The 18,307-nt window shown below is 41.5% G+C and overlaps 1 protein-coding gene across 10 annotated transcripts in view; it reads left to right on the top strand.

The window, feature by feature from the left end:
- PTK2 (protein tyrosine kinase 2) overlaps window positions 1-18,307 on the top strand; it is a 294,240-nt gene that overhangs the window by 22,088 nt on the left and 253,845 nt on the right. For 9 of the 10 annotated variants that reach the window (XM_057497658.1, XM_057497652.1, XM_057497654.1 and 6 more), the window contains exon 2: window positions 7,707-7,805. The exons of the other annotated variant lie outside the window; for it this stretch is intronic. The gene's annotated coding sequence lies outside the window, so the exon portion shown is untranslated. The remainder of the gene's footprint in view (window positions 1-7,706; window positions 7,806-18,307) is intronic. 10 annotated transcript variants of the gene reach the window in all.

Genomic DNA, 18,307 nt, shown 5'->3' with positions numbered 1-18,307 from the left:
TCATTGTGGTTTTAATTTGCATTTCCCTGATGATTAGTGATATGGAGCATCTTTTCATATGTCTGTTGGCCGTCTGAATTTCTTCTTTGGAGAACTGTCTCTTCATATCCTTTGCCCATTTGTTAATTGGGTTATTTGCCTTTTGGGTGTTAAGGCGTGTAAGTTCTTTATATATTTTGGATGTTAACCCTTTGTCGGATATGTCATTTACAAATATATTCTCCCATACTGTAGGATGCCTTTTTGTTCTGTTGATGGTGTCCTTTGCCATACAGAAAATTTTTAGTTTGATGTAGTCCCATGAGTTCATTTTTGCTTTTGTTTCCCTTTCTTGAGGAGATGCGTTCAGGAAGAAGTTGCTCATGCTTATATTCAGGAGATGTTTGCCTATGTTGTCTTCTGAGAGTTTTATGGTTTCATGACTTACATTCAAGTCTTTAATCCATTTTGAATTTACTTTTGTGTATGGGGTTAAACAACAATCCAGTTTCATTCTCTTGCATGTAGCTGTCCAGTTTTGCTGGCACCAGCTGTTGAAGAGGCTGTCATTTCCCCATTGTATGTCCATGGCTCATTTATCATATATTAATTGGCCATATATGGTTGGCTTTATATCAGGGCTCTCTAGTCTGTTCCATTGGTCTTTGGGTCTGTTCTTGTGCCAGTACCACATTGTCTTGATTACTGTGGCTTTGTAGTAGAGCTTGAAGTTGGGGAGCATAATGCCCCCAGCTTTATTCTTCCTTCTCAGAATTGCTTTGGCTATACAAGGTCTTTTGTGGTTCCATATGAATTTTAGGACGATTTTCTCTAGTTCACTGAAGAATGCTCTTGGCATTTTGGTAGGAATTGCATTGAATCTATAGATTGCTTTATGCAGGATGGCCATTTTGACAATATTCTTCCTATCCATGAACATGGGATGTGTTCCCATTTATTGGTATCTTCTTTAATTTCTCTCATGAGTGTCTTGTAGTTTTCAGAGTATAGGTCTTTCACTTCCTTGGTTAGGTTTATTCCTAGGTATTTTATTCTTTTTGATGCAATTGTGAATGGAATTGTTTTCTTGATTTCTCACTCTGCTAGTTCATCGTTAGTGTATAGGAATGCCACATATTTCTGTGTATTAATTTTGTATCCTCCAACATTGCTGAATTCAGGTATTAGATCTGATAGTTTTGTAGTGAATTCTTTAGGGTTTTTTAATGTACAATATCATGTCATCTGCAAACAGGGACAGTTTAACTTCTTTCTTGCCAATCTGGATGCCTTTTATTTCTTTGTGTTGTCTGATTGCCGAGGCTAGGACCCCCAGTACTATGTTAAATGTAAGTGGGGAAAGTAGACATCCTTGTCTTGTTCCTGATCTTAAAGGAAAAGCTTTCAGCCTGTCGCTGTTAAGTATAATGTTGGCTGTGGGTTTGTCAAACATGGCCTTTATTATGTTGAGGCACTTGCCCTCTATACCCATTTTGTTGAGGGTTTTTATCATGAATGGATGTTGAATTTTGTCAAATGCTTTTTCAGCATCTATGGAGATGACCATGTGTTTTTGTCATTCTTTTTGTTGATGTGGTGGATGATGTTGATGGATTTTCTAATGTTGTACCATCCTTGCATCCCTGGAATAAATCCTACTTGATCATGATGGATGATCTTTTTGATGTATTTTTTAATTCGATTTGCTAATATTTTCTTGAGTATTTTAGCTTCTATGTTCATCAGGGTTATTGGTCTGTAATTTTCTTTTTTGATGGGGTCTTTGCCTGGTTTTGGTATTAGAGTGATGCTGGCCTCATAGAATGAGTTTGGAAGTATTCCCTCTTCTACTCTTTGGAAAACTTTAAGGAGGATGGGTATTAGGTCTTCACTAAATGTTTGATAAAATTCAGCAGTGAAGCTATCTGGACCAGGGTTTTTGTTCTTAGGTAGTTTTTTGATTACCAGTTCAATTTTGTTGCTGGTAATTGGTCTGTTCATATTTTCTGTTTTTTCCTTGGTCAGCCTTGGAAGGTTGTATTTTTCTAGAAAGTTGTCCATTTCTTCTAGGTTATCCAGTTTGTTAGCATATAATTTTTCATAGTATTCTCTAATAATTCTTTGTATTTCTGTAGTGTCTGTCGTGATTTTTCCTTTCTTATTTCTGATTCTGTTTATGTGTGTAGACTCTCTTTTTTTCTTGCTAAGTCTGGCTAGGGGTTTATCTATTTTGTTTATTTTCTCGAAGAACCAGCTCCTGCTTTCATTGATTTTTTTTTTCTATTATTTTATTCTTCTCGATTTTATTTATTTCTGCTTTAATCTTTATTATGTCCCTCCTTCTACTAACTTTGGGCCTCATTTGTTCTTCTTTTCCTAGTTTCATTGATGGTGAGTTTAGACTGCTCATATGGCACGGTTCTTCTTTCCTGAGGTAGGCCTGTATTGCAATATACTTTCCTCTCAGCATCGCCTTGGCTGCATCCCACACATTTTGCGTTGTTGAATTATTGTTGTCATTTGTCTCCATATATTGCTTGATCTCTGTTTTTATTTTGTCATTGTCCATTGGTTATTTAGGAGCATGTTGTGAAGCCTGCATGTGTTTGTGGGCTTTTTCATTTTCTTTTCATTATTTTTTCTAGTTTCGTACCTTTGTGGTCTGAGAAACTGTTTGGTACAATTTCAGTCTTTTTGAATTTACTGAGGCTCTTTTTGTGGCTCTCCTTTGTGCTCTTCAATGATTGGATCTCCGACTGGAATTCATTCCTGAGTTCTTGAATATCTTTCTGTACCTCCATTACCTCCATTAGCATGTTAATGATTTTTATTTTGAACTCCCTTTCAGGTAGAGTCATGAGGTCCATGTCATCTTTCTCAGGAGTTATATTAATTTTACATTGAATTTAATGATCTATTCTTGAAAATGTTCCTTGTGCACTTGAGAAGAATGTGTGTTCTACTGCTTTTGCGTGTAGAGTTCTGTGTATGTCTGTTAGGTCCATCTGTTCTAATGTGTTGTTCAGTGCCTCTGCCTCCTTACTTATTTTCTGTCTGGTTGATCTGTCCTTTGAAGTGAGTGGTTCAAGTCTCCTAGAATGAATGCATTGCATTCTATTTCCCCCTTTAATTCAGTTAGTATTTGTTTCACATTTGTAGGTGCTCCTTTGTTGGGAACATAGATATTTATAATGGTTATATCTTCTTGTTGGATTGACCCCTTTATCATTATGTGATGTCCTTCTTTGTCTCTTGTGACTTTGTTTTGAAGTCTATTTGTCTGATACAAGTACTGCAACTCCTGCTTTTTTCTCTCTATTAGTTACATGAAATATCTTTTTCCATCCCTTCACTTTTAGTCTGTGTATGTCTTTGGGTTTAAAGTGAGTCTGTTGTAGGCAGCGTGTAGATGGGTCTTGTTTTTTTATCCATTCAGTGACTCTGTGTCTTTTGATTGGTGCATTCAGTCCATTTACATTTAGGGTGATTATCGATAGGTATGTACTTATTGCCATTGCAGACTTTAGATTCATGGTTACCAAAGGTTCAAGCTTAACTTCCTTACTATCTACGAGTCTAACTTAACTCACTTAATATGCTATTACAAACACAATCTAAAGGTTCTTTTCTTTCTCCTCCTTTTTATTCCTCCTCCATTATTTATATATTAGGTATCATATTCTGTACTTTTTGTCTATCCCTTGATTGACTTTGGGGGTAGTTAATTTAATTCTGCATTTGCTTAGTAATTAGCTGTTCTACTTTCTTTACCGTGGTTTTATTACCTCTGGTGACAGCTATTAAACCTTAGGAACATTTCCATCTATAGCAGCCCCTTCAAAATAGACTGTAGAGATGATTTGTGGGAGGTAAACTCTCTCAGCTTTTGCTTATCTGGAAATTGTTTAATCCCTCCATCAAATTTAAATGATAATGTTGCCAGATAAAGTAATCTTGGTTCCAGGCCCTTCTGCTTCATTGCATTAAATACATCATGCGACTCTCTACTGGCTTGTAAGGTTTCTGCTGAAAAGTCTGATGGTAGCCTGATGGGCTTTCCTTTCTTTGTATGTGATCTTATTTCTCTCTCTGGCTGCTTTTAATAGTCTGTCCGTATCCTTGATCTTTGCCATTTTAATTACTATATGTCTTGGTGTTGTCCTCCTTGGGTCCCTTGTGTTGGGAGATCTGTGGATTTCCATGGCTTGACAGACTATTTCCTTCCCAAGATTGGGGACGTTTTCAGCCGTTACTTCCTCAAAGACACTTTCTATCCCTTTCTCTTTCTCTTCTTCTTCTGATAGCCCTATAATGCGTATATTGTTACATTTGGATTGGTCACACAGTTCTCTCAATAGTCTTTCATTCTTAGAGATCCTTTTTTCTCTCTGTGCCTCAGCTTCTTTGTATTCCTTCCTAGTTTCTGTTTCATTTATTGTCTCCTTCACCGTATCCAATCTGCTTTTAGTACCCTCCTTTGTGTTCTTCAATGATTGGATCTCTGACTGGAATTCATTCCTGAGTTCTTGAATATCTTTCCATACCTCCATTAGCATGTTAATGATTTTTATTTTGAACTCCCTTTCAGGAAGAGTCATGAGGTCCGTGTCATCTTTCTCAGGAGTTATATTAATTTTACTCTGAACCAGGTTCCTTTGTTGTTTCATGTTTGTGTATAGCACCCTCTAGTGTCCAGAAGCTCTACTCTCTGGAGCTGCTCAGCCCCTGAAGCAATGTTGGGGGTTGCAGGGAAGTGGTATTGGTGCTTGGGGTGAGGAAAGAGCTGTTTCCTGCTTCCTGGTGGCTATGCCTGTCTCCACTGCCTGAACCAGTGGGCCGAGCACACAGGTACAAGCCTCTGTGCTTTGCGTTTCTGGTTGCTGTAGATAGATCTTCCCTCTGGCTGGCTTAACACTAGGGTAGGGTTTACCGGTTTGCGAGCCAGGTGGGGCTTGCCAGGAGAAAGGCAGAGTAGGCTGCCTATTGCAGAGGGGGTCCCTGGAGCTGTGTAGCCAGCCAGGGAGCTGGAGCACCTGGAAATCGTGAAAACTCCCAACCTGCTGGGCAGAGTGCACTCAGACATTTTGTCTACCTGTCCTTTCTCCTGAGCAGTAAGCTCTGTGCAATCCTTGTCTGTTTAGCAGCCCTCTTGCTAAGGGCTTCCTTGTTAGGACGTCTCTCAGCCTGCCTGCCTTTCTTTTGTTGCAGAGCAGCCAAGTATGGATCCCTGCTTTCCACAAGTGGCTGGAATCTCAGTCTCTCCAGGAATTCTGCCTGCCTTAGCTTTCCAACCCCCTAATCACAAGAGTATCATGAAAGCACCATGAAATGTAGGTTTGTGCTCCCACAGCAGGTCTCCAGAGCTAGGTATTCAGCAGTCCCAGGCCTCCACTCCCTCCCTGCTCTGTTTCTCTTCCTCCTGCTGGTGAGCTGGGGTGGGAGAAGGGCTTGGATCCCGCTGGGCCACAGCTCTGGTATGTTACTCTGTTCCTTGAGGTCTGCTCTTTTCTCCAGGTGTGTGCAGTCTGGTGCAGTCCTCTTTCCTGTTGCTCTCTCAGGGTTAGTTGTATTAATTATATTTTCATATTATATGTGGTTTTAGGAGGAAGCCTCTGTCTCTTCTCTCATGCTGCCATCTTTAATCCTGCTGAGTTGTTTCTGTCTTTCTTGACCAACTTCTTCATTTTGGCTTTTTGGTGGAGTACATCTTCCAGAGGTTAATCACCTTAAAAAGACAGAGCAGTGTCTTTGGGTGAGGTGAAGACAGCCTTCAGTAATCCCTCTCATGAGCTGCACTGCTCTAACTTGGACTCAGCCCCCCGCCCCCGCCCCGGTACAGCTCTCACTCTGGGGTTGCCCTGCACCATCGCCGTTGGGGGATTCCTTTATCCCTCTTCATTGAAGCTCATGTCTTCCTCATTGTTTGTTCATGCTCATATTTTGGTGAGGAATCTCTCCAGTGGCTTTTGAGATGGGATGCTCAGGAGGTAAATGTTTGAGACCATGCATGACTGAAACTTGGATCAGTAATTTGGCTAGGTATAGAGTTCGGTATGGCATTCTTTTTTCCTTAAATTCAAAGATCCACTCCATTGCTGCCTTGTCACGTTACTGTTTCTTAATTCCGAAGCTATTCTCATTTTCTATTCTATGTATGTAACTTTTATCCTGACATCTTTAGAAGCTTGTGGGAGTTCTAAATTTGTTCATGTCTTTTGAAATATCATGATTGTGTCTTGTGTGGGTCTGTTTTCATGTACTGTTCTTCATATTTAGTGGGGCCCTTCATTCTGGCAACTTAGATTTTTCAGTTCTGGGAAAATTTTTTTGGAATTATTGTACTGAAGATTTTCTTCCTTTGTCTTCTTATTCTGGAATTCTTTTCATGTAGGACTTGGCTGTCCAAGTAGCTATTTAATTTTCTTAGATTTTCACTCTAATATGTTTTTCTTTTGACCTTCCTTTATCTTTTCTTTTTTTGGCCTTTTTGTTTTCCTTTCAGGGAGACATCTTCAATTTGACTTAGTATTCTTTAGTTTTCTTCTTTATAGTTTTTTATTTCTGTTCCAGATTCTTTAATTTTGAGAGTTCTTCTTTTGTTCTTTTAAAAAAGCATCCTGTTCTTTATTGATTGCAGTGTCTTCTGTAGGTTATTGATAATGTATGTACTTTCTGTTTCTTTCAAGTTGTTTCCTTCCTTCCTTTGCTTCCTTGTATCAACACGGGTGAGGTGTTTTGACTTTTACATCACAACATTCTGGATGGCCATTTGTTGGGGAATCCCCAGTGTTGGTATCTTTAGGTCTTTCTTCTTGAACTGATCAGATTCTCCAAGAATATTCTTCAGTCTCTTTACTGCAGAATTTTGGGAGCTAGGTGGGTGGGTTGGGGTAGGGGATCTGGAAATTCACCATTCAGTGTGTGTACGATGTTTAAGTCCACCTCTGTTTAGTATAGGGCAGGATAGCTCAAGCCTAGAGATGCTGTGCTTTTTCCACTGGGAGACCCTCCAGTCTTCTGTCATGTGGAGGTATGGTGTTGAGATTCTACTGCGGCCTAAACAGCCTTCACCCATTGCTCTGTATTCAGGCCTCCACCTTCCTTCCCCCCAGCTCTGCCTGCATTGATGCTGCTGGTTCTGAGCCTTCTAGGATACTGCTGAGTCAACAAAAGTGGTTCTTGGTTTTTTTCCACTGCTGGCTTAGGATCTGGGTTTCTTGGGCCTGTGGGGTTGTTTACAATGCTTCCAATCTTGTATAGTTTCTGTTTCCTCCAAGTTTTTCTTTTTCCTATTTGTTTTGGTCTCTGTCTTGCATGTTGGAAACTTTCCTCACAGCTTCCAAAATTTTATTACTTTTTCTCCATTCAGTTCTCTCTGTGCTTGTTTTTTTTGTTGTTGTTGTTTTAATCTCCTTAGTATAAATTTAGTGGGAGGGGGTGAAATAAATGCGTATGTTAATCATTTTACCCAGAACTCATTAGCTAACATCATGCCATATTAATTTAGGACTGTTAGGTTTTACATTTTCAGTTGTTCCATGTGCATCTTCTTAACTGGAATGTAGATGTGAAGATGGTCTTGGTATCATTTTCATCCCTTGCTACGAGACCAGCACAATAGGCATGGTAGGCCACAAAGTTGACTGAGGTGGTGAACATAGCAGAGCTTTGAAAAAGTAGTGAAGTAAAGGTGGTTTTATTTATACGTGTCGTCTTTTTCTTGGCAGGTTCTCTCTGCTATAGGAAGAGGAAAGAGAAACCAGGAGTATTTCCTTTTGATCATTGACTTCTTCACAGAGTCAGGAGTCATTGTGGCCTTCTGAACTGTAAGTGTAATCCTCTTGACTAAGCATGCATCTTGCTGTTTTATTTCGTTTTGATTTTTCTTTCACCTGTCTTACGGTTTCTTTGACATACAGTGGAAACAAATAAAAGGTAGTTGATTTTGCAGAATAGGTGAGGGAATATACCTCAGTGTACTCCAAATATTAGTTGTTTAGTGCCTTTTATGTGTAGATCTTTATATATTTTTCTGAGATAGGCAACCCGTGTAGTAATAATGGTTAATAATAATATGCAGTACAACACATACTTCAGAATAGCCCTTGGTACACTATAAACACTAAGTTACAACTACTGACTGAATCCTCACAGTCACTCAATATCATGGCTCTAAGTTCAGATGTTGGCTTAGCTACTTATTAACTCTTTACTAGCTACTTAAGTCTAGCTTTCTTATCTGACAAATAGGATGTTCTTCCCAGGGTTGTGATGAAGATGCTGTGAAAGATGTATAATGTGCTTAACACTCACAAATGTCAGCGATTTATTCAGTGGTATTTCCCACTTTAGTGAGAGGAAATCTGAGCCCTAGAGAGATGGAGTTATTTGTAATTTGTTAATTCGTAACTTTGGAGCTTGTTCTGTGTTCCACAGTCAGGAGGTTGTGTAGCTGGGATTTTGTCCCCATTTGTCTTATGTCCAGAGGGTGCTCTTTCTGGTGAGTGTAGTGGTACATCAAAGACAGGCAGTTGATTTGTGAATCTCTCTTGGGGCTCTGGCATTGGGAAGCATTTTGTTTTTCCAGTATGTTGTTTTGGTAAAAGCCTCATGAACTTGGACTTCATGAATTCAGATTTTATGGTAATTTATAACTATGTTGACTTTGACTTTGGCAAATGTGTTTATCTTAGATATCCAAGGGGCAGGACCCTGGATTGTTTTCCCATTTCCTTCCAAGGGTTAGTTCACTTTCCTGCTTTGTTCTCCTTTCTCCCCCAAACCCAGCTTCTATTTCTACAGAGATTAGGTATGAAGGAGGGGATATTATTTCATGCAGTTTCAATTTCCTGGCAGGGCCTGGAAGTCTTGTTCCTGTTCCCGTTGTGCCTGCTCTTTACTGGCTGCAAGAGGAGCCTGGCCTTTGTATGTGGTTCCAGGTGTGAGGAGGCACAGCCCTGCTGTGGTGCCTCTTATTTAGCTCACCTTCCCAGTCTGTATTCTGTGTTTGTCCCTCTAACAGTACATTGTGTTTATTTGGGTGCAAATCTGTTTCTGACTTTCTGAAGGCAAAGATTTTGTCAAGTTAGCTGTGCATCTTTTCTGTTTAACCTGTACTTAGGTAGTTTCCACTGAATGCTGAATGAAGTGGTGCTTAATGCCTACCACAGAGTAAGCTCTCTTTTCTTAGTAGATCTGGAAAAGAGGGAGTGTATCAAGTAGAACTCAGCAACATTAGTTACTAACCATACTTCATCTCGGTGGAGCACAGGACAGTTTCATGGGGAGGCCATATTTAGCAAAAATTACACAAATTTTCCTTCTTAGTGTCATGTGCAGTGGAATAAAGGCCTGGCAGGGGGTGGAAAGATGCCAGGCCAGCTATTGATGAACCAAGAGCAGTACTTTTAACTTGGTTCATTGGAACTGTTATCATTGGGACATAGTCTTGTTCTGGTTTGGCTTTTTTTTCACCCCTCAGTTATGAAAATACATAAACCCAGGAAAATAACCTTATAACCAGTGGCCCTATAATTGTTTCCCAAATTCTGGACAAATGGTCAGGCCACATGAGTAAGTCTGGCTTTCCACAAAGTAAATTTAGTGGTGTTATACTGAGGTCCAGGTTTTCTGATTTACCTGAGTGCCCCATCGTAAGTCCCGTGCTCCAGCTGAGTGTCTGGTAATGAAGCTGGCTTTTCCAGAGTTGGTTTTTGGTTCTTGTTTTATTTTGGGATGTTGCATTAGAAGGCAGAAACTTAGGATATAGGTTTTTTAAAACCAGAACTCTAGGAAAGCAAAGTTTTGCGGGGGCTAAAATTGCTAGAATATGTATGGAGATCTTTTTCAGGACTAATGGGGTCTGGGAAGGTGGTAAACAGAATGGAAGACTTTCCTGAGGCCCTTCTGAAAGCCCCCATTTTGTGAGTAAGCATGTCCTTTTTAGCATTAGGGCAGCTTTATACAATCGAAATAGATTGGGCTCTCATGTTAAATATTTTTTAAGTGTCTAGAATTCTAGGCTTTGTGCTAGGTGCTGAGACGTTACCATTTGAGCAAAATGGACAGTGTTCTCATAAAAAGTAGATTTTCCTGGGGAACAGAGAGTACGAGACAACTTGATACCAGCTAGTTACTGTCGTGGTTGGACAACATGCAGACTGCCTTGGGAGTGTTCACAGGGCCACGTGACCAGCTAGGTCAGCAGGAACTTCCCCGGGGAAGTGATGTCTATGTTGAACCCTGAAGAGTGAGCGTGCGGCGGCCTGGCATGGGAGAGATGGGGGAAGAAAGAGTGCTCGACACAGAGAGTGTCGCGTGAAAAGGCACAGTGGCAAGAAAGCCTGGTGTTGGGGATATCTGACTGTACAGCTGACCCTTGAACAGCATGGGTTTGAGCTATGTAGGGTCTACTTGTATGTGATTCTTTTTAGTAAATTCAGTAAATCACATTGGAAAATTGGAGATTTGTGATAATCTGAGAAAATATTTTTTCTCTAGCTTTCTTTATTGTAAGAATATAGTATATAATACATATAATATATAAAATATATGTTGATCAACTGATCATGCTATTGGTAAGGCTTCCAGTCAACAACAGATTATTAAGTTTTTGGGGAGTGAAAAGTTACACATGGGTTTTCAATGCCCCTAACCCCAGCTGTAGTTCACTGTGGTTAGAGCAGTGATTGCCGGATGGGATAGGGAGGGCGGTGGGGGGCTTAGAAATGGTGCTGGAGCATCAGTGGTGGTCTGACTGTGAGAAGGGGTCTGCTCAGCCCTGGTGAGGAGTGTGTGCTCTAATGTGAGGGCAGTGGGGAAGAACTAAAAGGTGTGTTTTTATTTATTTGTATAATTAAAAAGCAAGAGAGATGGAGTGGATGAGTCTATATGACAAGAGCGATTTTCCCAGCCTCCCCAACACTGAGTTCAGCTCTCCACAGTCTTCTCTAACCATTTTCATTCAGTCTTTCTGATTGTTACTCCCGAAACACTGTATTGCATGTTAAAACCATTTGTGATTTCAGTTTTAAATAATTGTTGATTTTCTGATTTGGGATCTGAGTGAGGGCTTATTAGCCTATTTATTCATTTCCCACATCTCTTCTTGTATGCATCACTGCTGGATAGTGTGTCTGTTGTAATTCTAATAATATCCTTTTGTGTGGTCAGTGATTTTTGTCAGTGTCTTGGCTCCTTTGTAGGATGAAGATAGTAATGCCCTAAATAATGGCTCTTCCCTTCTAGTTCTGCATGTTTGTCCCTCCTTTGTCATACTTCTATGTTTTTGTCATTACTTTCACATTGTAAGGGTTTTCGCCTTTGCATTCCATCTGCCATCCCAACCAAGTGTTCTGGGCAGTTCATGGGTTGAACTCTAAAAATTAGAAATCCACTATTTTATTGATTTTAATTTTAGGACTCGTTTTGTTATCTTGGTTTCCTTTTTCAAGAGAACCTGTTCTTGTTTTAAGGATTCACAAATCTTTCCAGATGTGCTTAGAAGATTTTTACTTATTTAAGTGTTCTTCAGCTTTTCCAACTTAGCTCTTTCTTCCAAGGTCATTGTTTCTCTTAGTATTTATTTCTCTTTCATTCAGATGGTATTCCTGAACGTTTAGCAAGCCTGGTTGGTGATCATATGTTGGGTGATCTTTGGTTGTCGATAAATACATTAGAAATAAGGACTGGCTACTTACCTGAGTTGGACTTGTCCCCTGATGGAATCAGAACTGGAATGATTGCCTCAGAGTGCATTCAGGCTGTGAGCCCCTAATTCAAAATGGGGATGGGGAGAGATTTACCTAAGGATATCAACACTTATACCAGAAACCTCTGCTTTATGGTTTTAGAGAGATACCCCTTGGATTTTTTTTGTTTGAGGGTAAATGCTGGGTTGCTGAGTATCTGCTGGTGTAGAGTCAGGTACTAGAAGGTACTAGAGATGTGGGGTGCTGACAGGCTCAGCCTTCCTGTGTGCAATTAGTCACCCCCATTCTTAGTTGGCCCTCAGAATACCTCCTGAACTGAGTCCCATCACCTCTTTCAGATGCACCGAGTCTGTCCTATCACACCTGCGCTTCCTGTGGTGTCTTACTTTTCTTGTTACAGATTCACCTTTTTTTTGCTTCCATACTTTAGTTTCACCATAGTCTTCTAGAAGAACAAAACCATCTTGAACTTAAGTCACTGAGGATTTTAAGAGTTGGGGTGCTCTGCTGGTGTGTCATGGCTTAGGGGGTCAGGTTTGGAGTCAGGCTGTCCTGAGGTTAAACTTGGTGCTGCCACTATTAACTGTGGGACTTTAGGCAAAGCATTCTACTTTTCTGTCCTCAGTTTCCTCATTTTTTCAACAAATATTTATCAAGGTGTTGCTGTGTTTGTAGCAAGAGGATGGGGGACAGTCAAGGTAGTTCTGGGGTTAAGTCAAGGCATTGCTGGGGTTGAGTATGATGACACTTGTGAGGAGGGAGGTTTGAAAAGCAGTGGTGAAGTGAGGACAGCACCAAGAGGTGAGGGAGAAGGTTTGTCTGGGAAGCGTGGCTTAGCTGAGAGTGGTGACAGATTAGAATGCATGGGGTTTCAAGGTTATGACATTTTTGTTTAGTGCTAGTTCTTAGAAGCCCAGGTATACTCTGGAAGAAGTCCAATATTCATATTGAACAGTGAAATGGGTCTATTTCTAGGCTTGTTTAGTGGAAGTACAGTTGGAGTTGATAATATTTGTAAATGATTGGTTTAAAGTGCAGACATTTCAATTATATTCAAGAAATATTTGTTGAGCTTCTACTAAGTGCCAGACAGACATGGCTGTAAGTGCTTCAGATGGCCACACCAATAAGCAAATATTCCTGTTCTGAGGAGCATACATTAAGCAGAGAAGCAGATGGTAAACAGTATAAACATAATAGGTAAATTACGTAATCTTTTGGAAGGTGGGAAGTCCGGTGGGAAAGAAAATAGTGCTGTAGTATGAGTGAGTTTAGTTCCAGTGTAGTTAAAATAAGCCTCGTGGCAAAGGTGAGTTTTTTTTGTTTTTTTATTTTTTATTTTGGTATCATTAATCTACAATTACAGGAGGAACATTGTGTTTACTAGACTCCCCCCATCACCAAGTTCCCCCCCCACCCCATTGCAGTCACTGTCCATCAGCATAGTAAAATGCTGTAGAATCACTACTTGTCTTCTCTGTGTTGCACAGCCCTCCCTGTGCCCCCCCACATTATACATGCTAGTCATAATGCCCCCTTTCCGCCCCCGCCTTATCTCTCCTTTCCCACCCATCCTCCCCAGTCCCTTTCCCTTTGGTAACTGTTAGTCCATTCTTGGGTTCTGTGAGTCTGCTGCTGTTTTGCTCCTTCAGTTTTTCTTTGTTCCTATGCTCCACATATAAGTGAAATCATTTGGTACTTGTCTTTCTCCGTCTGGCTTCTTTCACTGAGCATAATACCCTCTAGCTCCATCCATGTTGTTGCAAAGGGTAGGATTTGTTTTCTTCTTAATGGCTGAATAATATTCCATTGTGTATATGTACCACATCTTCTTTATCCATTCATCTACTGATGGACACTTAGGTTGCTTCCATTTCTTGGCTATTGTAAACAGTGCTATGATAAACATAGGGGTGCATATGTCTTTTTCAAACTGGGCTCCTGCTGCATTCTTAGGGTAAATTCCTAGAAGTGGAATTCCTGGGTCAAATGGTATTTCTATTTTTAGTTTTTTGAGGAACTTCCATACTGCTTTCCACAATGGTTGAACTAATTTACCTTCCCACCAGCAGTGTAGGAGGGTTCCCCTTTCTCCACAACCGTGCCAACATTTGTTGTTGTTTGTCTTTTGGATGGTGGCCATCCTTACTGGTGTGAGGTGTTATCTCATTGTGATTTTAATTTGCATTTCTCTGATGACTAGTGATGTGGAGCATCTTTTCATGTGTCTGTTGGCCATCTGAATTTCTTCTTTGGAGAACTGTCTGTTCAGCTCGTCTGCCCATTTTTTTAATTGGGTTGTTTGCTTTTTGTTTGTTGAGGTGTGTGAGCTCTTTATATATTTTGGATGTCAACCCTTTATCGGATCTGTCATTTATGAATATATTCTCCCATACTGTAGGATGCCTTTTTGTTCTACTGATGGTGTCCTTTGCTGTACAGAAGCTTTTCAGCTTGATATAGTCTCACTTGTTCATTTTTGCTTTTGTTTCCCTTGCCTGGGGAGATATGTTCATGAAGAAGTTGCTCATGTTTATGTCCAAGAGATTTTTGCCTATGTTTTTTTCTAAGAGTTTTATGGTTTCATGACTTATATTCAGGTCTTTGATCCATTTCAAATTTACTTTTGTGAATGGGTTAGACAGTGGTCCAGTTTCATTCTATTACATGTAGCTGTCCAGTTTTGCCAACACCAGCTGTTGAAGAGGCTGTCTTTTCCCCATTGTATGTCCATGGCTCCTTTATCGTATATTAATTGACCATATATGTTTGGGTTAATATCTGGACTCTCTATTCTGTTCCACTGGTCTGTGGCTCTGTTCTTGTGCCAGTACCAAATTGTCTTGATTACTGTGGCTTTGTAGTAGAGCTTGAAGTTGGGAAGCGAGATCCCCCCTACTTTATTCTTCCTCCTTAGGATTGCTTTGGCTATTTGGGGTTTTTTTGTGGTTCCATATAATAACACTATTTGTTCCAGTTCATTGAAGAATGCTGTTGGTATTTTGATAGGGATTGCATTGAATCTGTAGCAAAGGTGAGTTTTGAGCCAGATACGAAGGGCAAGAGTGTTTGCGCAAACATCTTGGAGAAGGAGTATTCTGGGCGAGAGCATAGTCAGTGCAAATGAAAAAGGCGGGCAGTGCAACTGACAAGGGTGGAGTGATGGCAGAGGAGTGGAGGTAATTTGGTGGACCAGAGAGCATCAGCCTTTATAGGTAGGACAGGGCAGCAGGAGGTGTTGGCCTGTTGTTGTGGGGTGAGTTCAGCAACGACATTTGACTTAGGTTTAGAAAGCTTCTGTGTTGGGAATAGACCTGGGGAGAGAGCCAGGAGTAGGAACAGGAGCCCTGTTGGGAGGCTGTTGATATAAGCAGGTGGATTGGATGGGGCAGTAGTTTAGAGGTGGTGAGAAGTAGTTGGGCCCTGGATCTATTTTGAAGGTAGAACCAATCAGATATGCTGACAGATAGGATGAGGGGGCAACGAGAGAGGAGTTGAGTTGACCATAGGCTTTTGGTCTGGGCATCTAGAAGGATGGAGGGCTGTGGGTGGAATTTGGTGTTGAGGGGGCAGATGAAGAATTTACTTTTAAGGCATTTCTAAGTTTGAGATGTCTGTTAGGGATCCAAGGAGAGATGTCATGTAGGCAGTTAGAAATAGGAATTTGGAACTTGGAAGAGAAGTCTGGAAGTGAAAATGAAAGCTAAGAAACATTATGTGAGCATTGAGGGAGTGAGCACAGAGAAGAGAAGACAGCCAGAACCTGAGCCAGGGTCCTCTACCATGAAGCGGTCAAGGAGGATGGGGGCCGTGGTAGCCACAGAGCAGGTGCAAGGAAGCCTGGAACATTGGCTACTGTGGAAGGTATAGGAAGATGTTTCAAGGAGCAGGGTGTGATTAACTGTCAAATGCAGCTGAAAGGTCAAGGTGAGGACTGAGGCTTGACCTTTGGATTTGGCAAGTTGGAGGGCATTCTGGTGGTGTTCAGAGCAGTTTTGAGAGAGTGGTGAGAATGAAAGCCTGGCTGAGCGAGGCTCTGAGGTAGAAAGAAAGTGTCAAAAGCAACTGCATCTGGTCGACTGGGTCTAAGGACGTACCAGTCGTCAGCACGCTTCCCCCTCTGGGCACTCAATTATTTCAGCTGCGTCCCAGGTGCTGCCCAGCCCAGCCGGCTATAAAGGTGGGGGTGGTATGGTTTTCATGGAAGGTGCGAAGACTAAGGTTCAGAGGTTACAGCTGCATTCTCAAGAATATGGAGCTCTCAAACGTTGGTGCCAGGAGTTGAAGTCAGGTCTCCAATCCATGAGCTGCCCAGAACACTTGGTTGCAGATAGAATGCAAATATGAAAACCCTTACAGTGTGAAAGTAATGACGAAAACGTGAAAGTATGACAAAGGAGGGACAGACATGCAGAACTGGAAGGGAAGAGCCATTATTTAGGGCATTACTATGTTTATCTTACAAACAAAGGAGCCCAGTCACTGACAACAGTCACTCTTGTCCTCCACTGCTCTTTCTGCTGAGGGCTTGGAGCTGCACATGCAGCAGATGCTCCCTACCATTAACTGCCCAAGAGACTTTAAAAAAAAGAAAAACTAATATGATTTAAAGGTTCTAGAAAACACTTGTGTACTGCTGAAATAGAGATTGAACAGAGATTCTATTTTTTATTAACTAGAAATTTCACTTTTATCAAAGAGTGGTACATGTATATGGTTCAAAAGCAAAATAGTGCTGAAAGGTTGAAGCAGGAAGCAGCAGGCTCCTGTCACCCTCCACCATTTGCTCCCCAGAGTTGCCTGTAGTCATCTGTTTTATGAGTTTCTTTTAGCCGTTATATCCACATTTCCTAACAATATCTGTGTACTAGTCAGGAGTCACTGATGTATCAATTTTAGAAAAAGTTACATTTTGAACTCCTCTGTCTTTCCTATATAGTTGTGTCTCACTTTTTGTTTATTTAGCTCCCTATTTTGGCTTTTAGTTGTTTTGACTTTGTAAACATTGCTCACTACTGAGCAATTAATGTAGCATGATTACATTTCCTCTCTTGTTCAACTTCTTGTTTTCTTGGACTTATAATTGGCACAGTTTTTCCTGTTTGCTTATAACTATTCTTAAGTCCAAAAGTTCTCATCGTTAAGAACTCTGCAAGTAAGGCCTCTCTGTAAAATTTTCCATATGATGAAGTATATTAATTCTGCCTTCATCCCCAGGCATATACCTCTTTTTTCCTACCTGAGTCTAGACAGGTTGCTCCCTCTGCTTGCTAGGTACGAGGGTTACAGAACATAGGGTAGATAAGACAGGAACAGGCAACATAAGGTAGACAATGCTGATTGAGAAAACTGTGATTAGAGGTTCAGAGGGAAGGAGAGAATTTCTTCTGGGGGAGTCTGTCAGGGAAGGGTGAGAAGGGTTGGCTGTAGTTGGGAGGGGCATTTTAGGTAGAGAGAGTGTGCCAGAGTAAGCACAGAGATGGAAGCAATCAATTTCTTTTTGGTAACTTAAAAAGCCTGGTTTGTAGGATCTTGCTCCATTGTACATATTAACATTGGTAGAGACTCTACTCTTAAAAGCTTAAAACAGATTATGTGGGTAATATGACATTCAGATCGTTAAACAGCTGTTATCCATTTTTAATGTCTTAAAACCTGAAAATAGGCTCTGTCAGGACACCTGAATCCAAGTGATGATCTTAGTGTTGTTTCATGCATTGATTCATGGAAGAAATGCTTATAGAACATACATCACAAAAATGTAATAAAATGGGCACATGGCTCTCCAGGCCAATCACTGGTGCAGAAATGGAGTTCAGCAGCACTCCATTTGTCAGGAAAGGATGGGGTGAATGACCCCAAGAAATACAAGAAGCTGCTCTGTGTTGAGCAGAAGTGGGGAGATGGCGAAAGGGGATTCAAGATGGTGGCATGGAGGTGAGATGGAAAACTCCTCCCAAAACCACAAATAGTACGAGAATATAGTTAATTAATACAACTAACCCTAAAACAGCAACATGAAAGAAGGCTGAACCAGACTGCATACAGACCTCACGAAGCAGGGTAACGTATGGAAGCCTTAATCCGGCGGGACCCAAGCCCTTCCCCCACCCCAGCTCACCAGCGGGAGGAAGAGAAACCGAGCGGGGAGGGAGTGGAAGCCTGGGCCTGCTGACACCCAGCCCTGGAGGTCAGCTTTGGGAGCAAAAGCCTACACTGTGTGGTGCTCTGGACATTGGGGAGCTTGAACAGGTGGAGTGCTTGAGAGACTGAAACTCTGGCCATTTGTGGAGGAGAGGTTCCACACCCGGCTGCTCTGTGTCAGAGGAAAGGCAGGCGCTCTGAGAGGCTTCCTAGCAGCGAGAGGGCTGCTGATGGGGCGGGGTTTGCACAGAGCTTGCTGCCTGGGAGAAGGGATGGCTGGACAAGGTCGTCTGGGCGCGCTCTGCCCAGCTGGTTGGGAACTTTGAGGAGCTTCAGGCGCTTCATCCCCCTGACTGCCTGCTCAGGTCCGAGGTCCCCCGCTGTGACACACAGCCTGCCGAGCCTCCCTCCTACCTGCTGGCACTGGCTCGCACACCTGCAGTCATGGTGCTGGCGTCAGGCCAGCCAGAGGG

This window comes from Manis pentadactyla, chromosome 3 (genome assembly GCF_030020395.1).
Source record: "Manis pentadactyla isolate mManPen7 chromosome 3, mManPen7.hap1, whole genome shotgun sequence".
Lineage (NCBI taxonomy): Eukaryota > Metazoa > Chordata > Mammalia > Pholidota > Manidae > Manis > Manis pentadactyla.
Note: the sequence above shows the minus strand (reverse complement) of the source record. Positions and strands in the feature narration are given on the sequence as shown.